Below are 926 nucleotides of genomic sequence, written 5' to 3' on the forward strand. Positions count from 1 at the left end.
GAAGGTTGGAGGGGATGTGGGATAACTGGGACACTGATACATTGTTGGTGGAATTGTGAACACATCCAGCCATTCTGGAGAGCGATTTGGAACTATGCTCAAAAAGTTACCAAACTGTGCATACCCTTTGATCCAGCAGTGTTTCTACTGGGCTTATGCCCCAAAGAGATACTAAAGAAGGGAAAGGGACCTGTATGTGCCAAAATGTTTGTGGCAGCCCTGTTTGTAGTGGCTAGAAACTGGAAAATGAATGGATGCCCATCAATTGGAGAATGGTTGAGTAAATTGTGGTATATGAACGTTATGGAATATTATTGTTCTGTAAGGAATGACCAGTGGGATGAATACAGAGAGGATTGATGAGACTTACATGAACTGATGCTAAGTGAAATGAGCAGAACCAGGAGATCATTATATACCTCAACAATGATACTGTTTGAGGATGTATTCTGATGGAAGTAGATCTCTTAGATAAAGAGAGCTAATTCAGTTTCAATTGATCAAAGATGGCCAGAAGCAGCTACACCCAAAGAAAGAACACTGGGAAATGAATATTAAACTACTTACATTTTTGTTTTTTTTTCCCAGATTATTTATACCTTCTGAATTCAATTCTCCCTGTGCAACAAGAAAACTGTTCAGTTCTGCACACATATATTGTATCTAGGATATACTGTAACCTATTCAACATGTAAAGGACTGCTTGCCATCTGGGGGAGGGGGTGGAGGGAAGGAGGGGAAAAATCGGAACAGAAGTGAGTGCAAGGGATAATGCTGTAAAAAAATTACCCTGGCATGGGTTCTATATAAAAAGATATTTAAAAAATTGTAAGTTCTTATCTCAGAGTTGGAGTACTTCTACTATAATCAATGACTACTGTGATTGTGAACCTAACCTATTTCATTAATCATCAACTCTAATTCCT

The sequence above is a fragment of the Antechinus flavipes genome, chromosome 2 (genome assembly GCF_016432865.1).
Source record: "Antechinus flavipes isolate AdamAnt ecotype Samford, QLD, Australia chromosome 2, AdamAnt_v2, whole genome shotgun sequence".
Classification (NCBI taxonomy): domain Eukaryota; kingdom Metazoa; phylum Chordata; class Mammalia; order Dasyuromorphia; family Dasyuridae; genus Antechinus; species Antechinus flavipes.